Source organism: Talpa occidentalis, unplaced genomic scaffold (assembly GCF_014898055.3).
Source record: "Talpa occidentalis isolate TD23 unplaced genomic scaffold, MPIMG_talOcc4v2.1 talOcc4.6, whole genome shotgun sequence".
NCBI lineage: Eukaryota > Metazoa > Chordata > Mammalia > Eulipotyphla > Talpidae > Talpa > Talpa occidentalis.
Window position 1 is genome coordinate 130291009 of NW_023604972.1, and position 22239 is coordinate 130313247.

The following is a 22239-nucleotide window of genomic DNA, read 5'->3' on the forward strand; positions in this document are numbered from 1 at the left end:
ATTAAAAACAAACAAGCAAACAAACAAATGCTATATCTATAATATGCATACAGGAGTCTCACATTGGATCTACAGATGAATAAGTACAGTAAAAGGATCAACCAAGGGATTTCAAGCCCATAACACAGAGGAAAAGTTAGTAACTGCTATTCTCGTAACCGATAAATTAGATCATCACCCACAATGCAGTAAGTGACAAAGACTGGTACTATGTAATGACTAAAGGGACAGTCCATCAAGAAGATATAACTGTCATTAACATGTGTGCCCCCAACACAGTTGTACCTCAATACATAAAACAATTATCAGCAGACCCAAAAGGATACATCAACAGTAGCACAATTGTAGGAGGGTATCCACTTCCATCATTGGACAGATCATCCAGATGGAAAGTAAACAAGGAAATAATGAACTTCAGTGAAGTAATGGGTTCAATGGACTTAATAGAAACATATCCTAAAAGAAGTTAATACACATTCTTTTAAAATATTAATACAAATTTCTGATGTAGAATCTGACGTTGGTAGAGAGCAACTATCTTCTGAAAAATAACTCTACTCAGCTAAGGCAAAATATATATGACCTCTGGACAAAGTAAAAGCTTCAGGGTGTGTACAAGACTTTTGAGTGTGTGTGTAACTTTCAAGGATGAAGGGCCAGGAGGAATGTTGTAGAGAAGAGAGATTTCTTCTCTTTGTTGTAGAGAAAAGGGATCTGTGAAAGTATGTTACATTTAATGTTCCCTAAAGAAGTATGGGCGTCTGGAGTCTACAATTCCTCATCCCTTCTCTCTCTTCCTTTAATGGCTCACCCACTCTGCATTGTCTTGTATTCTTGCTGTGAATGTTATATTTAAAAAAAAAAAACAACTTCTTTCAGTGTGGTACGCATTCCTGCTCTTTCACTAGACTCTGGTCAACTGTTCCAAATTTCTTTCTTAAGCTCATTTCAGTCAGAATTTTTCTCTTTGTGTCACATCAAGAAATTATCTCCCCCCACACATATTTTGCCAAGCAGGCTCACTCCTACAGCAAACATAAACTGATAAAGAAAATTAAATGTTTTTCTTTGCTGCCCACAGGCACAAGATTTCACTGATCTTTCATTAATCGGTTTGATGATTTTATTCTGAAGACTTCCTGCCAACCTACATTTTGATCAGTATTTTCTCTTACATTTTAATTGTCTGTAAGACAAAGATTTGCCTAGATGTTTGTCTTTGAACATTGTAATGAAGCAATTAATAGATGTCTTTTGTTGTTAATGAATTTGTTGCTCCATGCTATGTGATCTCATTTCATATGCAAACATACTTGAGAGGGATGTCAGAAAAAGATAATGCATAATTCACTCACAGTCACATAATTATTGGTAGATTTAAACTAGATGGGTGAGAGGTTCCTTTTGCTGTCATTTACCAGCAATAAGGTTTTGTTTAAAGAAACAGTTAGCAATGTGTCAGCTTATTCACAATGCTTATCATTTTTTTAATATTATACCTAACTTTTCCTGTCTAAAAACCCCCCCTGTCTCATTTAGATCTTTTAAGCACTGTACCTCAACATTTTCACTTTTGAGAATATTTTTAAATAGTGATTCCATTTACTGTTTAAATAATGACTCCATTTATAGTAAATGAAATCATTATTTAAATTTAAAAATATTCTTTCATAATACAAAATAATATGTAGAGAAAACTTGTTAATATATTTTCCTCTAAGTCTGCTTTAATGTTTTTCTTACATATTTTAGTTGCTTGGTTACATATTTATTTCCCATTTGTTTGCTGAACAAATATTTATTGATATGCCATTATGTTGTAGATATTCTTGGGGGTGCTGGAGATACAGCACTGAGAAACTCAGATAAACATTCCTGGCCATATTAATGATAAGATTCAGAAAAATAAAGAAATTAGTTGAGGTATGGGTATAACAGATGAGGATAAGAAAAATAAGGGTGCTGTGATTCTGATGGGGTGATGAAGAACAAAAGTTTGCAATTTTTATTAAGAAGGTCAGAAAAATCCTTACTGAGAAAGTGAACTTCAAGAAAAGGTCAAAGGAAATAAGGATGATAATTATGTGAATATCTGGGGGCAAATTATATCTGGCAAATGAAAGAGCAAATGCAAAGTTCTTGCGGCAATAGGACACTCAACTAATTTGAAGGACGATAGAAGGCAACAGTGTCTAGAGAGGAATAAGGAAAGATAGTGGGACATAAAATCAGGAGTAGTGGGGAGTGTCAGCTAAGGATTCTTGAATTTGGATGTGCCTTTCACTCTGATATGATTAAAAGTTCATAATGGGGGGGGGGATCTTCCTGCCTAGAATTTTATAACTGGCAAGGTTAAGAGAGATTTTAAGAGAGATTAAAAATATTCCTGACAAGCATAAACTAATGGAATTCATCACCACTAAAATCAGTATAGAAAGAAATAATGAAGGGTCTTCCTAAACTGGAAAAAAAAGTGACTAAATAAAACATAGAAAAGAACTCACTAGAAAAAGAAAATGTACAGCATAAATGGATCAACTGTTTAAAGTCAAGCTTGAAGATTAAAAGACAAAATAGTAAAATTAACAAAAGCTTCAGTAGTCAAAGGATACATTTAATGCAAAGTTATAAAATGAAACTTTAGAAATATAAAACATGACGGTGGGAGCAAAAAAAAAAAAACGTTTGGAAATATTCAGATTTAAGTAGTTGGCAATTCAAAATCAGAGGTCATATACATAAGACATTAAACCTGAACCTCCTGGTGGCCACAAAGCACAACTTTGAGTAAAAACACCAGAGGAAATGAAAAATAAATTCAACATTCCACTAAACAAAAATTATGCTGTGTGAAATATCAGATGGAGAAAGGCAGATACAATATGATTTCAATGATATCTAGAGGATAAGCGAACAAAACAAGAACAAACCCATAGATTCTGACAGTAGAATGGTGTTACCAAGGAGATGGGGTATGGGAGCTGGGGAAAGCAGGTAAACTGAGTCAGTTGTGTGGTGGTGCATAAAACAACTTGTGTTTGTGTTCATAGCTGTGAAAAGTAAGACATATACCTCAACCTTTTGCAATGTAACAAAGGAATATTACTTTAACAAGCGAGCAAACAAAAGCAAACACAAATCTAAGGGATAGGAGAGTTCAATTCTAGGAAGTACCTACAATAGGTACACAGAAGCATTTTAAATATGGGATTAACAGAGAAGGAACTAGAATAAGGGTATGCATCAAGAGAACACCAATATCAGTAATCATTTTTTCATGTCTGGTTACTGCCAGTAGAGAGTTAGGACCTTAAATTTATCTTATATAAACTCAGTTTAACTCCATGCAGTAGGTATTATTATTCTTAAATTATAGAAGCTCAGACTCAGAGTTAAAGTTAAAAATAAATGCTGATTCTCATACAAATGTAAAATAATTAGCCTACGATTTTATTTTACTCACTAATGGGGAAATTGATAAGATGATACAGCAGGTTCAAAGAGGATTCAAAGTTTTGTACACACACACACACAGAAAGCAGAAATTAATGTATTTGGTAAGTAGACACTAATTCGCCTTTTTTTTGGTTTGCTTTAATTTAGGTGCCTTTTGGGGGGGCAGATTGATTGCCCCTCTGCAGACAGAATGTGTGGATTTTTGGACTGTGGACAGCAAAGTGCCCTGCTAGCAACAGAATCAGATTGTAAGACTGTGCCACACAGTAACTAGCTTTTTATTGGAAATCCTGGCTCATTTACAAGTCTGTCAGTTGTTTGTTGTGGGTTTTTTTTTTTTTTTTTTTTTTTTTTGCCCTTATAAATGAATTGCTCAGTCTTCAGGGAGGATTTAAATGTCTCTCCTAAAAATTTAAAGTCCACAAATTCACACTTGGATTTGAACGGGTTCATTCTCTTATAAATTGAGGGGTAATGGGTTTGGTTTCTCCTTTTAAATGAATGTAATATATGTGGATAGTAGTGAGCTGTTTTTAAAGGTGTGATCCCCTAACCATAGAAATTGGCCCTGGGGAAACTAATCAGGTTGAATGAGGATTGATGCTGCCATCTTATTTCATTAGCATGTTGCTTTCAGGACACTAATTGACCTACTTTCTCTAAGTTTAGCTACATGAGCATTTCCACAGAAATCTCTATTATGAACATTTAAGTCGATTAAGAGATTGAGCACCAGTATTGTAGATACTGTAAAAGAAAAATGAATCTATCCGTGTGATAAATTTCTGATATAGTCCACAGTGCTTGCAAATAATTACAACAAAAACTGTTTAGAACAGCAGTTGCTTATATAATGCTTAGGAGGGAAAAACAGACATCGCAAATGCATAAATGCAAAAGAAGTTAGTCTATTGGTGCACTATATATAGGATATTGGATTTTTGCGAAAAATAATTTCCCTCTGCATATGATGTATAGCAAAAAAGCCAAAGGGTAAGAATTTAGTCAGCTAGATATGATTTATAACTGAGTTGGAAAACATATCTTACTATCTGTATATTGTTCTGAATTTCAAGCACATAGAACATACAAAATACTTCTGATAAAAGATGTCCGTGCACTATTTAATGCTAAGTGCAGTCTCGTGAAACAGAGTAAAATCACTTGCTTTAAATAGCCTCTCTTCGAGGCAAATGCTGTGTCATTCAAGTGAATTATAAATAAAGGACTTAAGAAAAGGACTGAAGAAAAAAATAAGGACTTAAGGACTGAAGAAAAAAATAAGTCTTGAAAGTGCACAAGTCATATCCTTTCAAATAATTCCTAGGTCTACATACCAGAGTCTCATCTAATATTAGCATAATGCACAGTAGGCTGCACCCTTAAGTCTTATTCCAATGAACAAACCCAGGACTTTGGGTATGCCGTTTTAGTGATTACAGCTAGTATTAAAATATGTTAATTTCCCCCATGCTTGGGTTGTTTTTAAGTGCCTGATCCTTTCCTTTCACTGAATGAATTATATTTAAGTACTTATTCACATCTGAGATTGAATATAGACTGTATGTTGAAGATCATCCGTGTCATATCATTTCAACCTGCTCCTTTTTAATCTATTTGATTATTAACATACTCCTAGTTGCAAAAGAGTGCCTCTATGTTTTTTATTAATTAAAATAAAGGTTTACTTTTTATCCTTTGACATAGAGTGTTACAAAAGGAATCAAAGTCATAGGCAAATGTCTTACATATTTTCTACATTCTATTTACTTGAGAGAGTTAGCATAACACATTTTGTTATGAAGACTGTAATTTCAAAGTGTCACTGTGAAAACTGAAGCAGGGATTTAAGATTGCTGAGCCAAGCTACTTTTTCTTTGAAGAATTATTTTTTGCATTGGGCTCAGTTTGGAATCTGTAAATTAATAGTCAGCTTTAATTTTACAAGGGAGTCTTATTCAAGAGTTGAAATTTATTGCACAATTATATTCAGGGGTACAATTTAGCAGTTTATATAAGCAATTCCATTTAATCTTGACCACGACTCTATAACCGTGTATTAACGTGAATATTGAAGAGGAATAAATTGAAACTTCAAAAGTTATGAAAATTATTCAGTCAGAATTATGAAGTTGTAAAGCCAAAGCTTTCTTCATATCTGCTTGAAAACATGATTTTTAAAATATTAAATTATATACACTGCATACAGTAATTTTCCCTTACTCAAGAGGGATAAATTTCAAGATCTCCAGCCTGGTAGAGATGCCTGAAACTGCCAGGAATACTAACAAATTCCACATGTACTTTTTTCCCCCTATGCATACATACATATGATATAGTTTAATTTATAAATTAGTCACAATAGGAAATTAACAATAGTATCTAAACTAACAGAAAATAATGACAACAATATGCTGTCACAGAACTACAGGAATGTGGTATTTATTTGTCTGTCTGTCTTTCTGATTCATTGTACATCATATTTTTGAGCAGCTATGACCGTAGGTAATTGAAACCAAACCATGGAGAGCAAAAGTGCAGACAGGAAAAACTCGGGTAACGCAGAACTATATGAGGAATTTATATCTCTTTTCTAGGTTCTTATTAAACTTCAGTTTTAGGTTTTGTTTTGTTTTGTTTTTTTCTGTTCTACTGTATGAACCAATAATTACAACAGTAATCCATATTTTGAATAATCAATGTTTTGTTTTATTTTTCTCAACTGCTTCTTGCTTGCTAATCTGCACTTCCGGTTCTTGTTAGCAGGACAACCAGCTGATTGTTTGCTAATCTTCACTTCCGTTTCTTATTACTGAGGCCACTTGATTCTTTGCTTGCTAATTGGCTCTTCCAATTCTTGTTATTGAACTCATGCTCACCTTGCTTTTTAATTGGCTCTACTGGTTCTTCTTATTGCTTCTACTCCTTCTTGTTTGCTAATCTGAACTTCCTGTACTTGTTATCAGCTCATCTGCTTCTTATTTGGTAATTATACCCTTCCCATTAATCAGTGTTTTTAATGCAATCAGTCTGTTCATCTGTATGAAAATCAAAGTTTCTATTCACTGGTTTAAGATATAATGTCATAGTCTCACATTCTTCTGTTTGTAGTAGGAAATTAAGATCACCTTCCAATAATGTCTTTTTTTCCTTTCATAAAATGGTCTTCAGCCATGTGATCTTTTGCACATGTCTCTTCGTTAAAGGTTATAACCATGGAGACTTGCTCATAAATCACAGCATCTCTTTAGCTAAAATAAATTTGAATGTATATATTGGGCAACTACAGAAAGATAAATGTATGAAAATATTGTTTTTTTGGGTGGATTTCTGAATGTAGGTATTTATTTTAATCATGTAGGGGAGACAGGAAGAGTTTTGAGTGTTGGTCTTTACTAAATCTTTATTAATGACATTGCATTCAACCATCTTTTTTTACTTTGCTTTCTCTATGCACATAAAAAGCTTATCTATGATTCTATCAATAACATATTCAAAGGAAATGACAGAAAGGAAAGAAAAAAAGAAAAGAATAGAGTGGAAAGCAAAAGAAGGGAGAAAGGAAGGAAGGAGCAATATAATCTTATCAGTGGAACAGACCTTAAAAAAATGTAATTGTCAGGGAAACACATTAAGAGAGAGGATTGCATCTTTTAAAATAACGTTAAAGTAAGGTGACATTTTGACTGAGGAATGTTATATTTCTCCAGGAGTTTTATTTTGCATCTGTCCCAAGGAGTAGATATCTGAAGGAAGTTTACAGTTGTAACTAAGATGCTAAATGCCAAATGTCACCTTGTCCTCAATGGATATGAGACTTGTTAATTCTTTCTAGAGTAACAAAGCAAGCAGACAATAACATGGTCTGGAGCAGAAAAAAGTTTGGGGAATTGGACTTTAGGGCTGGGATGACTGCCATGAAAAGTTTGCTTGACTATTAGAATATGATTCTAAACTTAAAGAATTAACATCCATTTCTTGAGTATAGAACTTGTTGAGTATAGAGCCCAGAGAATGTAGTTGATTGTTTTTGGATTAAAGAGAAAACCAAAGAAAGAAGGGGCAATGAAAAAATAGAACATACCTTTCTAGCACCCTATAAAATATAGATCAAGAATCAATGAGTCCCCAGGGTTGAGAGCAAAGTCAAGTACTTCTTATTCATCACCCTAACAAATGATCCAAGATATCAATTTAGGTGATATAAACAGACTGTACCTTTGTTGTCTTCAAGTACCTTGGAAGGGCAGAAGATTCTCAGGGAGAAAGCTGTGACAGTGACTAATAATAATACTTGAAGTTAACTGAGTATTGACCTAACTAAAACTGTTCAAAATGAGAGTAGCTAGAATACCTTAAAAGAGCAACATTCCTTTTCTCCACAAAGAGAAACAGGACTCGAAAAGGAAAATCGGTTCTGTTAGGGAAATAGAATTTTTGTTTTCACACTTTTTTGTTTCTGACTCTGCAATTCATCTCTGTTCCATTTCTACACAGTCACTCTTCTGTGGCTCACTCGACATAGACCCGGGGTGAGAATGCAGAGATTATATTTTCTCTGAGAATATACTTAGAGAAAACTGAGATCTGTCTAAGGAAAAGTAGCTGCAGGTAATAGAGGACTAAAGAATTTTATAGTTATTGGCTCTTGATTTTATATGATTCTTCATATGTCTTGTTCTGTCAACACTCACTCCCAATGAGCCCATTCAGATCTTTATGGGGGAGCAGAGTAAACACAAATATGCTATGGAATAACTACAAAGAACACACCGAAAATAGAGCCACATTAATATGGTGTCATTCACAATGACAGAGCACACAGTCTCCTTAGTAACCCAGCACATGTTGTGCAGTGAACTACATGCAAGTGACTTTGGAATTACAGAGGATTTAATAGTCATACAGACAGATATCAAAAGCCTATGTCTGTCATGATTTTATCAAGGTTAATGAAAGTGTATAATTGAATGTAGGATGAGCTACGTGATTAGAGCATCACATTAGCGACAAGACAGGAAGCGACAGATATTGAAGATCCCACGATGATTAACACTCTAACTTTGTTCCTCATAGAGTTTTAAAAAAAAAATTTCCCAGCACTATACAGAGTTTCGATGTTACAAAGATAGATGTGCAATTTTGCACATCAAGGTTGAGAAACTTCTGGGTATTGCCAAGTTAGGGTGGACAATCACAAGGATTCTACCTGGGGATGTGTATTTCAGATTTTATCTTTACTCGGCTCGGATGACCTATCAGAGTTTAGCATTGAGTTGAAGGCATTTATCTTCATGCAAGTCAAGTCCCTGATAATGCAAATATATTTAAAAAAAGCAATATATTAACTTTCATTTGTTCAGGGGGAAATAAGAAAATGTATAAAAATATAACAAATAGGGTGAGTTCTGGAAGAGAAGTAAATGCATATAGGAAACTTCACAGAGGGACCAATTCCAAGATTCAGCTCTATGAATGTTGGCCTGGGGGAGGTTTCTAATGATGTGAACATGAGTTTGAATTGGAACTAACAAAGCTTAGAGGGGAGATCTCACACAAGTGAATTGGGCAGAGTTGGTTTAACCTGATCGTGCATTACCAAAACCCAAATAGCAGAATACTAATAAAACATGCAGGGCTTCATATGCCAGTTAAGACAGGTGTACTTCATCTCGCAAAAATGGAGTAACTGAAGCCTTTCTACAGAGGGATGGCGGAATGTGTACTATGTAACTCATTAAAGGATGAACTAAGGAAGCTGGGCAGAAATCAGATGAGCATTTCAGGATATTGAGAAAGTGATCAGTCAGATCAGGTGAGTTTTCATGAGATAAAAAGGTGGATTTTTTTTAATAACTTATTTATGTATATTTTACATCAGTGTTCATTTTTTTTTACAATGTTTGCTCTCTTTTCTCAGGTGTAGCCCCCATAGAATTTCCATCACCCATCCACCCATGCATCATCACCAGAGTCCTTTGTGCTCTTCCTACCCTCATTTTGATCCCTCTCCCTCCCCAGCCCCTGCAGATTCTCTGATTTATAGTTGTCTGTTTTTATTTTGTTGTGTTGTGTTTTTTACTGTAATTTTTTTTTCCCTGATCCCTTGTTTGGTCCCCTTATATTCCTTCTATAAGTGATCCATCCAATATTTTTCTTTTTCCATCTGGCTTATTTCACTGAGCATAATACTTTCAAGCTCCATCTATGTTGCTGTGAATGGCATTAGTTTAACTTTTTTGATGGCTGAGTAGTAGTCTGTTGTGTATATATACCACATCTTCTTGTCCAAGTCATCTATTTTTGGGCATTTGTGCTGTTTCCAAGTCTTAGCTATTATAAACAGCTCTGCAGTAAAATAGGGGTGCAGGTATTCTTTTGAATTAACGATTTTGTTGGATGGGGTTTTGAATGTACAGTTACTTTAAGCACTGCCGCTTCAAGCATTGTTTTCCAAGGTTCCCAGACTGTGTGTAGAAAGGGTGCTGAGGAAAGGCACTTTAGATACTATTTGCTACTTGATATTCCTGGATCTTTGGACAATAATCTTTCTCTAAAGACTTGGTGAAGGGGCCTCCGTGGTGATGCAAGGAGTTAAGATGCAACCTATGAAGCTATCTGCAGCCACTGCAGCACGAGTTCGATCCCCAGCCAGGGGGCTACCCTCATGGTGCAGCAGACCTCTCCTGACATGCCTGCTATTCCCCTCAGCAGTATATTTCAGTGCATCTGCCTGTTCTGCTCCCCACTCTGTCTCTGGTGAATCCTTTCACCCCCCGCATCTCTGACCCATACCCCAGTTCTTGTATGCATAAATAAATAAATTAAAAAAAAAGAAAGTTAAAAAAAAGACTTGTATGAAGACGTGCCTGTGATTGCATTAGGAGTTTGTAAGGAAACCTCCATTTTGATGGAGTAATGAAGAGAGAACCAAAAAATAAAAAATATCCTGAGATTTCTGTTTCTCAATTTCTCACGTTGCCCACTTTGGTGCTTAGTAAGCTTGAATTTTCCATTTTCTCACTTAAAGTTAGATCAGCATTTTCCCAGCGGCCCCATAGTGTTCCCGCGGGTGCTAATAGGTGTTACAAAATAAAGCAAATCAAACAAAACAATAACTACAATAATAGCACCTCCATGGTCAATAAAGTTGTGAAGATTGTGGGTTACAAGCTAAGTAGTTTCTGTTACTGCAGTACTTTCAATGCCTTTAATAAACAACTTTGTATTTTAAGGTCCAGACATAAAATACATTACGCAGCATGTGCCTAAATAATTTGAACACAAAGTAGTTTTATTTTTTTGTAGCATGTAGCATGAAGTTAGAATTTCTCAGAACATTTCCTTAAAGACTGATTTAGATACTAGCCCTGCTGTCAGTCTAGGCGGATGCTTACATGTGTAATTAGCTATATGCTTCTCAACCACAAAATTCAGTATCTGATGCATGAGCAACTTCACGCTTTAAGATTGTACTGCAAATAAAATATGTTATCACCTAAGATATTATTTTGATATGTTGTCTGAAACAAATTGAAGCAAGGAAAAATTTAGTTTATTAAAGAATCAAGACTGAGCCCAAGAACAGCCTATAGATGCTCTGGGAAAACTGTCCAAAGTTTGAGCCTGAAATGAGAATTTTCTACTGACTGTAAGAAAAATATTTTACATTTTCTAGTATTTTTATGAGAAAATTCTATGCAGGTCTGTTTGATGTTGTCTGTATATTGAGGAAAACAAGAAAGTTGGTTAAAATTTACTCTGTCTGTTTAGATCCTTATTTTCTGGGAACTGCTATTTTTAGCAAAGGCATAAACCTTGGGATATGTCTTTCTTTGAAGCTACTGGTTAGCTCAGATGTTTTGTTGTTGCAGACACAATTTTTCTACCAACTACATCTTGACTATTTGACTTGTGATCCTTTGTTGCAGCCAGGGAGAGAGTATGCCTTAATTGTTGTGGTTTTAGTTTATAGATATATGCTTATATGTAAAATTGAACTTAATTTGTAGGTATTACTCAAAGATAATTTCAGCTAAAATAAGCTCTCACTTTATTTTTTTTAAGATTTATTTGTGCATACAAGAACTGGGGTGCAGGCCAGAGGTAGGGGGGTAAGAGGATTCACCAGAGTCAGAGTGGGGAGCAGAACAGGCAGATCAACTGAAATACACTGCTGAGGGGAGCAGGAGTTGAGACAGGAGAGGTCTGCTGTGCCCTTTGTGTTAGTTCCCTGGCTGGGGATCAAACTCAGGTTCAGGCCCCCATTGGCTGGATATAGCTTGATAGCGGGAGTCTTAACCCCTACACCACCAGGGGGGCCAGCTCTGTTACTTTAGGATCATGCTTATCTCAGTAAGCTATATTCTTTGGGGAATTTCTTATGTAAAGAGTGAAAAACATTTTGCACCCTTACATATTTGCATGGATCAAAGTATGTTTAACATTTAACTACTGAATGCATAATCTTAATTGTTTCTTTTATAAAGCCAAACCATAGAGATAGTAATATGTCTTTTAAATATATAGAGAAACAAAACAAAACCCAAAATTAGCCTCTAATGTAAAATTTTAAGTGAGGCTTTGTCTTCATTTTCAAATAATCTCAGTTGTACTTATGAGTCAAGGATTATGAAAATGCATTTCCAAAGGTGCTTCTATACTTAGCTGTTAGCAAAAATATATGCCTTACTTAGAATTTATTCTAAACTTACATTTGCTGAAATTTAAAGGTGTGCCTGGATGGAAAATGTGATGTAATTCTAAAATCAAAAAAAAAAAACTTTAATTGATTTAGGATAGTATAGCTCAGAAAAAAATAATAAATTAATGATTTATTATATATTTCTGCTCTTAATGGGAAGTTAATTTTGCTGTCTAAACATTAGCTTCATTTTCTTTATTTACATTCTGGAGTTTCCTAGAGGATATTGTTGTCATATAAAAATCTCTAGTAGTAATTAAAAAAAAAAAAGGGTTCATCACAACCTTTAATGGGAAAAGAGGCTTAGTATACAAAAGAACCAGAAATTGAACCACAGAACATTATAACACTTGTTAAAATAGTCTCTTCAAGGTAAAACAGAAGCACAAAATCGAAGTAAAAACTAAAAATAAATAAATGAAACATTATCAATGCTTATCTCTTTCTCTTTTTCTCTTCCCATCCACACTCCCTCTATTTTATGTCTCTTCTGTCATCTCTTTTCTCTTCTCTCTTCTCCAAGGTCAAAATACATATAAATTTCCATTTCTGTGTAGGGCTCTAATTAGTGTCTTATCTCATTACAAAGCCAAAGAATTTCCAATTAATTCAAATTTAATAAACTTGACAGCTTCTATTCAGATGAAGAACTACCCCAAATTACCACCCTGGTTTTTATTGAGTATAAGTAATTATGTGCATTCTGTGACTTAATATTCATCTTTTTGAGAAGATAACTAACCAACATTGGAATAATCTGAATACTGTGACATTATAACATTTATTTACAACTACAATGTCATAATCACTTAACTATAATGTGATAACTCAAATTACTCTTTTCAGCTGTTTGTTAACATGATCATTTTCTAGTTTTTTTTTTTAGTAACTTCCCACCTCAATGTCATTTGCATAAATTTACCAATGTTTTATCAAACAAAAAATGAGTAATATTGAAGCTAAAGGAATAAACAGTTTTCAAAAGGATACCATAGTCGGTTGGAACTGTATTAAATCATGAAAGGGCCTAATTAAAACACCACGTTTTATTGAAAACAAAATGAAATCCCTGAAGAGTTTGTGTCCTGTCAAAGTTCACATCGCCAGTTAGAACAAGAGTCGGGTTTAACATTGGCCTGAATTTTGTGTCGATCCTGCCATTCTGGATAACGTGTTATTTCATTCATTTGGCAAATACTTATTGAAACACTAATGTATGGCAGGCACTCTTCTTAGCTCTGGGAACATGGTAATGAAATCATATAATGAAAAAAAAAGTATGTTCTGCACTCACGGTGATTACATTATTGTCTAGAGCTCAACAGACCAGAAAATAAGATACTGTGACACTATTGTGGGTAAGTCATGAGCACACACACCTGCATGCACACACTTACCAGAGGAGCCATGACAGAGAGACACTTGTTATGGAAGCATCTCTATGAGGAAGCGAGAGCTTCTGGAAAATTAAATTTTGAAAAATACATTAGATCTGGAAGATGACACTTGAAAGCACAATTGCACAAAATCTACAAGGTGGGAATGAGTTTGGTAAGGTAGTTTTGGAGAAGCAAAAAGGTCAAGTGTGGTGTAGTGACTTAGAGAGGCTGCAGAGTTTCCTTAGACTGGAATTTTATCCGAAGTGGTTTTGCATGGTGTTTCAAGTCCCTGTGTAGTCAATAAAATATTAACTTCTAGAAGACTATTGGAATGTACCTATAAAGTGGATTTTAGGTAAGATTATGTTGGATCGAGGAGACAATTAAGTCCTTGCATAGAATTGTAGAAGTTTGAACTGGCAACAATGGACAAGGGTAGTGACATGTGCAGTTAAAATGGAGCTTGGAAGTAAGGTCAGTAGAAAACAATGAATTGATGTAAAAAGAAATGATGAACACTTCCACATTTATGACTGGAGAAGCTGGGTACATAGTAGTGCTTTTAATATACTCCGGGGTGAGTGGTATATGCAAGTAAATAAGTTAAGCAGAAAACCAGGCTTAAATTAAATTTGATCGTTTTGTTTGCTTCAAACATATTAAAAGAGGGGCCTCCCTGGTGGCCTAGAGATTAAGTGTCAGTGCTGTCACCACCATGGCCTGAGTTCAATCCCCAGCCAGGGAGCTGACTCACATGGTGCAGCAGACTTCTCCTGTTTCCTTGCTGCTCCCTTCAGCAGTGTATGTCAGTAGATCTGCCCGTTCAGTAGATCTGCCTGTTCTCTCTCTGGTGAATTCCCCCACCCTACACATCTCTGGCCTACACCCCAGTTCTTCTATGAAAAATAAATAAATAGAAATCTTAAAAGAACGGTATGTATGCACAAAGATATGATTTCTGTAAAATTAAAGCAAATATTACTTGCATTAACAAATCTATTATTGTTGCAGATAAATATTGTTCTATGAGTCAAGTTCGTTTGTAAAGAATAAAGAAATAGATACCATTCATGAAGAATAACATTGTGAAATACTGTTGTATTTTTTTCATTTTTATTTTCAATGTTACTATAACTTCTGTAGGAATTATGGTATGGTGATGGAATGCTACGTGAATATGTAGAACTCATCTTAATATGTTTGGGATGTATGTTAATTAAAAGATCAATTTGGAGGTAATTAATGATGTGGATTCCAGATGTTTAGAAAGAGATTTAGTATGTTTCCTAATTATCCCATATACCTTGAGAATTTAAGATCTGAGAGATGATAGAAAATGTAGAAAAATAAATTATAGAAAATAATTATATTAAAAAAACAGGGTCAATGCTAGTAGTTTTTTAATTAATTTAGACTGATGTTAATTGAAAGCTTTTAACATTTTTATTTGATTGTTCCTCTTTTAAGTTGCAGGCAGGAGAAAGGAAAGAAAGAATTGGGCAAGTCAAAGTAATAGAGAAAACAAAAATTAAAGATAATAGAAAATTCATAGCTATAATAGAAAAATTATTGTGAAATTTATGTAGTGTATCCTGATCTTTTTTTATGATAAAGAAACTAATACATAAAACCAAAGATCATGTATATTATTAGCAACAAAGTTAACAGAGGCAATCAGGATTTTTTGAGTTTTATGTCAATGGAGTACCCTAGTTCTGTAAGTAAAATAAAAAGATGGTTAATTATATTCTTAGACCAATAATGTATAGGGATTCTTTTCATATGACACTAACGTTTATGTTACACAGGTTCAGAAGTGTTGGAAATTAGTTGTAAAGATTTATTTACATATTTTGAAGAGAATTCACATATTTTATCATATTTTCAGTTGTCTCCACATCCCCAAGTAAGTTGACACTCATCCTAAAGATATATAACGATACATATATATTTATGTATATATATGTGTTCATCTGTGTGTATATAAACATGGCGGAGGGCCTGTGATATACATAGTCCATGCTTTGGCAGGACATATGGTAGCCTGCTTTGAATTCTTACTATTATTTGAGAAAACTTGAAAGAAATTTATATGTGCTATGTACATGTTTGAGTGTATATCTATGTGTATATATTGCAGACATTCAGATATAACATATGGATATGTTTTATACATACATATATATCTATAAAATGCACGCACATAGAGAACAAGAAATTTTAAGCCCATTATAACTCTGTACACTGTTCCTTGCTTCCATCCCTAAAGAAGAGACACTCAGCCAAGAGTCATGTTGCTAAAGACTTTTCTCAGAATCTTCTTTGGAATGTCTCACACCATTTTCCTGAAACATTGTCAGTCCTATTCTGTTTTATGAAATGAATGATTTCAGCAAAAATCTAATACTTTGTAATTTATGTTTGAGATCTGTGGATGATATTTATTGACTTGATTTTTAATAAAATTTAGCAACATTGGCTATGTAGTTGAGAAAAAAAGGACAAACTAAGATTTTATTAATTTCTGAAAAGATGAATATATTAGGTACTTGAGACAAATCAAAATCAAGTGAATTAAATGACAGAAAAGTAGGTGACTATTTATAGTTATGGCCATGGGGTTAGAGCAAAGGGAGAATAGTAAGGCGTGACATGACAGAAGAGAACCATCTTATGTAGGAATAAAACTTTTTTTTAAATATTTATTTATTTATATAAGAACTGGGGTACAGGCCAGATGTGTGGGAGGGTGAGAGGATTCACCAGAGACAGAGTGGGGAACAGAACAGGCAGAATGACCGAAATACACTGCTGAGGGGAGCAGCAGGCAAGACAGGAGAGGTCTGCCCACCATGTGGGTATCTCTATGGCCGGCGGGGATCTAACTGGTGCTGCAGAGGCTGTGGAGAGTTTCACAGTGCTGCTGTCAACTGCCTGCGCCACCAGCAAGGCCCTAGAATAAAACTTGTATTCAATAAGGCAATGTATTTGGATTAAATGAGTTTATAAAGTTAATAGAAATCACTTTTTTTGTATCCATTAAAGCACTTCAGTATCTGGTAAATGTATTAATTGCATAACCCCTACTCTACTGAAGTTGTAAACTTACATCATTGAAATTAAGAAGCATGTGATTTTATCAATACAGTATCATTGGTATTTACCAAATATACATATGATAATCTAAACCCAGGGATAGATTCAAACCTTTTCTCAACAACTTTTTGTTGAGAAGAAATAAAGGACTTTTAAATGAAGAGAGTTAAAATAATGTGCTTGATAGCTCAGCTTTAGACACATAAAAATGATGGTGAAAACCATCAAATTTGGGGAATAGATGAGAAAATTTAAAAAATGAGAATTTAGTTTCTTTAGGTTATGTTGCCGTCTTTCAGGCTGTGATGGAAACTATGAACTGGGGGAGAGAGGATAGAAGCTTCTATAGGATTATGAAGGGACTAACCACCAATGGAAGGACATGCCAGTCTTTGGAGAGACCTGAAATGATTCTGAGCAAGGCTGATGTGGGTATGTAGGTGTGACAGCATTTGGGGGAGTGAGACTGGGGCATGTCAGTTACTGATGAGTGAACACGGGATTATGTCATATTTCATCATCCAAATGACAAGATTCTGGTAAGGTAAAAATGCAGAGTCAAATGCCAATCTTAGTAAGTTTTTGTCTTGTTTTCTGCCTCCTTTTAAGCTTAAAAAAATCATTCAAAAACTAATGTCCTGACTTAATTATAGAAGCTAACCACGAAAAAGAAATGAAAGAAAGTTCAGGTAGTTTCAGGGTATGTTAGGTTATGCTGCAGAAGCCAACAGCCTCAAAATCTCAGTGGTTTCTTAGAATAAATGTCTTGCTCACCACACATGATTGTGTTAGCTGAGACCTTTAATCCTTGTGTTCTGCTGTCACCCAGACTAAGGGAGCAGCCATTATATTGCAAATTGACGGTTTCTGCAACAGAGGGAAGGACACTACTGTCATTCAAGTGTGACAGGTCATGTCTCCTTAAAACTCAGGAGACCTAGTTGTCCTGTAGCTGTGCCCTTACACAGGGAATAGAGAACTGGAGTCTGACCACATGTTAGAAAATAAGGAGATGAAGATGGTTCCTACATTTCTACAGTGAGACCAAATACAGGTAGATATAAAATAAAGCATTGGAAGAAATGTGGCAGATGAAAGGATTTTCTGATTTCCAAGAGGCTGGGATATACACCATGCTGAGTTTCCCATGTGATCAATTTAGTAACTCTTTAAAGCAATCCAGGGTTTATAATTTGATGTTGCTTGATGAATATAGAATCTAGGGATATATAAGGTAGTGGGAATGAATAGTCAGTTATTATTAAATAGAATTTATAGATAAAACTACAGAATAGGAATTACTGAGGTCATGAGAAGCCAGAGAAGCTAGTAGAAGGATGAGGGCAGACTGACAGTTATCAGGTTGTGGGGATGAGGACCAAGAATGAAGGTAGCAAAAGAAAAGGAATTAATACCTTAAACATGTGTGGTTGGAAAGTCAAAATGATGTCATTATCCTGAGCAATTAATTCTTGTGTATGTTTATGTGTACACATGTGTGTTTATTTTATGCATGTCCAATGTTCTTGACATTTAGCATCTTAGATTAAAGCCAACCCTTTTTCTAGTGTCAATAAAAGAAATATCCCAATGTTATTTTTACTAATTGACAGTCATAGCCATATTGACAGTCATAACTTCTATGATTTAAGGGATCTGTATGATCACTATGAGTATTGAGTTTCAGAGAGAGCAAAATGCCAGATCATAGGGATAAAGACATATAATTGTCTATATCTAGATATATTTGACTGCAGACTTTGTTGACTAGGGAACAGCAGTGCGCTCACTATTCAAGGGAGTGATTTAGTATGTCAAATGCTTGGACCTTTATGATTTGGGGAAAAATATAGATATCAGTTTCTTAACTTCTATGCTAATTTCAAATGCTTATCTATCTAATTACTTCCTTCATCAAATTTTAGTTACTTTTGGTGTTTCTAAAGCTTATTAAATTAGTGCAATCATTTTCCCTCCCTGTTTTCATTTCAACATATATAAATTCTTGGGATGTGGAACTAAGAACCTCATTTTGACTTTCCAATCATCCATGTTTAACAGATTTCAATTCTGTAAACAGTTTGCTATAAAATGTAGCTTAAATATCAGTCAACAAAAGCAGCAATTTTCAAAGAGGCAAATGAAACACTCAAAGCATAAAGAATAATTCTTTTTCCCTCATGCAGTTTTCATCTAAAATTTTTTTGTTGAAGGCATTAAAATATTCTTCCAAATTAAATAATTCTTATTTTCCACTGATGATAATGTATGCAAAAATATGAATGTTTATGTTTAATGTAGGACTGAGAGTGGTGATTATGAAACAAATAAAGATCAGATAATGTTATTCTATGTCAGTGGAGGTCATAGTGAGAATATTTGCTGAGTGTTAGGGAACATTGTTAAATGATGATCACACTATATCCTTTCTCTTCATTATGGCTTTTGGGGTATCTGTAGCTTAAAATGAAAATAGACAAATATCAAGGAAAAGGAATTGTTGGTAAGTTTCTTTCTGGCTTCCATTTCCCAAATAATTTCACCCTCCCATTGGTAGGCAATGCATATAAATGAAATACATACACACAATTCACTTCCATCCCTAAGGCTCTACTGCTTTCTTATCTTTAACATGTGTGAATTAGATAATGTCCTCCCTAGTGCTATTTTAGCTTTCATTTACATGACTCTCTAGAGTTTTGTTTTCTTTGATGTGACAGAAAATCTGTGAAAATCTTACTGCACTTTAGATGTCTCTGATTGATAAATTATCCGAGACCAAGCTATTATATCTCCCCTGAACTACTCAATAGCCTACTAACAGATCTCCCATATCCTCTCAACATCTTGAAATCTATTCTCAACACTAATGACCAAGTCATCATTTTATAACAAATCCATTTCTCTCCTTCCTGCCATAATCTCAATGGGTTTTCCTTAGGATAAAGATTTCTTTAGGATAAAAGACTTGATGTAGTTCTACACTGGCCTTGATCTTTCCCTCCAGCCACTCTGGTATCCTTCTTTTAAGTTGTCAAGTGCCTGTGCCTTAGGATGTGTTAAAGTATATAATTGAATATCAGTTTTCTTTTCAGAGAATTCATCTCTGATCCTTAAAACTAGAATTGAGCTTCCTTTTACATGTTCATAATGCCTTGTATACTTTCCTTATAAGAATCAGAGTTGGCGGGCCTCCCTGGTGGCGCAAGGGTTTGGGATAAAACCTATGAAGCAATCCGCAGCCACTGCAGCACGAGTTCGATCCCCAGCCAGGGAGCTACCCACATGATGCAGCAGACCTCTCCTGACTTGCCTGCTGGTCCACTCAGCAGTGTGTTTCAGTCAGTCTGCCTGTTCTGTTCCCCATTCTCTCTGGTGAATCCTCTCAACACCCTCCACCTCTGGCCTGTGCCCCAGTTCTTGTATGCATAAATAAATAAATCTTTAAAAAAAAGAATCAAAATTGGTAAGAATATTCAGTTGGATGGCTATTTGAAACTCTTACTACAACTAGACTGCAAGCTCAATGAGGGTAATGACCTTGTTTTTGGCCCAACCTTGTATTCTCAGTGCCAAGTAAATTGATAGGGCAGCAATAAGAAGTATTTTTTAAATGAATGATTCTCATATATATGTGCATCATAAAACTTTGCTTATGTTCTCTATGTCTCTATGCATTTGTGAAGAGTTTATTTGTGGGCTTGATCTTCTATAACTTTTTTTTTTTCAAAAATACATCTTTCTTCAATTTTGCTCTTATATATTGCCACTCTTTTATGTGACATTTTCAAAAAACTAAGTAGTTCCCAAAGGCATGGAGAATGTCACAACATGCTTAGTATTTTAGGAAAGATCTATCAATAAATGTTACAAAAATTTTGACATGTTGGGAATAGGAAGCTCCAGCTGAATGGAGGCATCTGGGCCATGAATTATGAATGTAACACAGTCACATATAAACTAGATAATTCAGTACATTCATCCATACGCTATACTCATAATGCAAGTTAATATTTAACTTTTAAAAGTCTACAGTAAATATATTTTATTTTTTAATTAATTTTTTAAAGATTTATTTATTTATGCATACAAGAACTTGGGTACAGGCCAGAGGTGTGGAGGGTGAGAGGATTCACCAGAGACAGAGATCTACTGAAATCCACTGCTGAGGTCTGCTGTGGCATGTGGGTAGCTCCCTGGCTGAGGATCGAACTTGTGCTTCAGTGGCTGTGGATAGCTTCATAGGTTGCATTTTAATCCCTTGCACTACCAGGGAGGTCCCAATAAATATGTTTTTGATGTGGAAGTGTGACAGTCCAAGACATATAAAATGTATTTTTTACTATAACATTTCACGTTTTTTAAAATAGCTATTCTATCTTGCCTTGACTTGGAGGTGAACATAATTGATGTGACTTTAGGAAAGTCTGAATACAGTTCATGCTTACTTTTCATTGAGAAGTCTTCAAAGAGACAGGGTCAAGATTAAGTGGCTTTTATGTCTGGAACAAACCATCTATGTGTTTGGTGTCTATAGCTCTGTCTGATGCCCTGAAGCCTTAAGTAGATTCAAATAAGCAGTAAAATTTGAAGCTAAATTGTTATGTATAAAAGATGTTTTTCCTTATACTGGCTACTCAATGCTTTCATAGTGTCTTCTAGATTAATAATCTCAAGGTAGCAAGCTCACAATATAGCCTTCACTACAGACCTGGACTGCATAGATATGGAGATACTGATGCACCTTCAAGTTTATCAATCATGAACTAAGGCAATTGCCAAGGATCCTCTGTCACTTCTGCCTTAGATCTTGTATAGAAATGGTGCCTTGTTGTTTGTGTAGAAACTCAAACATATAGAAACCTGAGTTTTAGATTATGTCAGCCCTCAATCAATTCCCATTTTGTAGTTATTCAACCAGTATGATTATACCATAGGTTGGCACTAGGTAGGTCCTTTGATACATAGATCATAACAAATCAAACACTGAACTTTGTGGTCTGTAGATGTAAAAAAAAAAAACTTGAATTAATAAATGAGGTTTAAAGATACTCACTTCACTGTCAAAAACATACCTTTCTGGTTCTCACTCAGTTCTTTGGGAATAGCTCTACAAAATATTCCATAGCACAAAATTGGAAGAACCCATAGCTAGCTGTCTCCCCAATTAGAATTCTCAGTGTAGTCATTATCTTTGATTTATTGGAATGTTCCTGATTCTTGATCCAAATTGTTTTCTTGCTCATTTCCTTCAGTCTACATTTCTACGTCAGGTTTTTTTTTTTTTTTTTTTTTTTTTTTAATTCTGCCATCTTAACACTATAATGAGAGTCAAGTACATGGACATGTTTTCCCCATTGTGCCTTTTAAATTGGACATTTAATGCATTTATGTTATTTGTGATGAGTTAAATTACCTAGAATAAAGCAACTTCTTTCACTAAACAAACAGGTTGCCCACAGGGAGGATTATCAATCAGTCTTAAATCTTCAGATTCCCCTAGAACCCTCAATTTTGAGAGAAGACCCTGAAAATCACCCCAGATTTTCCTTTTTTATCCCTTATAGGACTATTAGTTATCAATGAATATTAGTTATAAATGAA

The 22239-nt window shown here is 34.7% G+C and overlaps 1 protein-coding gene across 8 annotated transcripts in view; it reads left to right on the forward strand.

Annotated features, from left to right (window-relative positions):
* Positions 1-22239, forward strand: part of CDH18 (cadherin 18) — a 712342-nt gene that overhangs the window by 138912 nt on the left and 551191 nt on the right. The window contains exon 1 of one of the 8 annotated variants that reach the window (XM_054688415.1): positions 3607-3704. The exons of the other annotated variants lie outside the window; for them this stretch is intronic. The gene's annotated coding sequence lies outside the window, so the exon portion shown is untranslated. Of the gene's footprint in view, positions 1-3606; positions 3705-22239 lie in introns of those variants that run through there. 8 annotated transcript variants of the gene reach the window in all.